We start from the raw sequence: 1,269 nt of genomic DNA, 5'->3' as shown, positions 1-1,269 counted from the left end.
ATCCAACTATGAAGTTGATTATGACTTGTAATGATTGATTTGCACTACCTATACAAACAATATGCATCTTCTTTTTGAGAGAGCATCACTTAAGAACTCCATTGTGAAGCGTGCCTAACATGGAGAAATTTTGGGATAGGTGACCCTCTTGGATTTTTTCCTAGGAAGCTTATGATTGATGAGAAAGAATAATGATATGTCATGTTTTGGTATGTGGATATAATCATCAATCAAAGAGTAACCAAATATGTGACAAAAAAGACAAGATAGGGTCCTAAGAATCAAGTGGTGGAAACTGAAGGATGAAAAATAAAGGAGCTCAACTTCCAAAAAAAGGTTTTGAAGGGAAGGTCTTAGGAGAGACAAGGAATTGCGAACAATATACACAATGACATTTCCAAATGGTCTAGAAGGAAATGAGACATTGGCTAAAGAATTAGGTGGTGAGATGACAGTGTGTTAGAAAAGGCAAGGTGAAACAGTAAAGTTAAACAACATGGATCTTGAGAATGCTGAAAATTGGAGGAAATAGAAGGAAAGAAGCATTTATAGGCTAGATAAATGTATGAAAACAAAGACAATAGAATTTGACTAAGTGAAATGCATTATGGATTAAGAAGGAAATATCTAAATTACAAGCAAGTGAGTTTTTTGCACTCATATAGGATAAACACTAGAAAGAAGGATCCAAATTATATACTTTATCATAGAATTTAAGAATCAAAGGTAAAAGAAGCATCGATAATGATGAATAATAACATAGAAGTGGGAATGTATAATATCCTTATTTAGGCATGGAAGATTCTAGGAGATCAAAGCATTAGTTGGGGTGCTTAGTTTTTAATGACATTATTTGGTTTTACAAGATTTTGGGAAAAAAAATGTAGGAGAAGCTTATCAATCCCAATTCATAAATGTTGAAGAATATCTCCATCCGAAATCCATTATTAAATGCGGAAGTCCTTATGACCATGGCTTTGTTCCCATAACCTAATGTTTATGCCCATACATAAACCCGAATTGAACAGCCATGGTCCAGACCGAAGAAACCCCAAATGAGTTCATGGTGAAGATGAAGAACATACTTTGTTGAGCCATTTCTAGTATCTCGAAGGTTTGAGGGTGAGATGATATTCCAGATGATAGAGCGCCGAATGGTTTTCCTTAGTTTCTCTCTAGAGGGGAATGAGAGAATCCTTAAGCTTTCGGTGTGTTGTGTTATGTTGTAATGAGGAGCTTTATGCCTTATGTGCCTTATGGATGAGTGGA

Source organism: Lupinus angustifolius, chromosome LG20 (genome assembly GCF_001865875.1).
Source record: "Lupinus angustifolius cultivar Tanjil chromosome LG20, LupAngTanjil_v1.0, whole genome shotgun sequence".
Taxonomy (NCBI): domain Eukaryota; kingdom Viridiplantae; phylum Streptophyta; class Magnoliopsida; order Fabales; family Fabaceae; genus Lupinus; species Lupinus angustifolius.
This window is presented reverse-complemented; position numbering follows the sequence as displayed.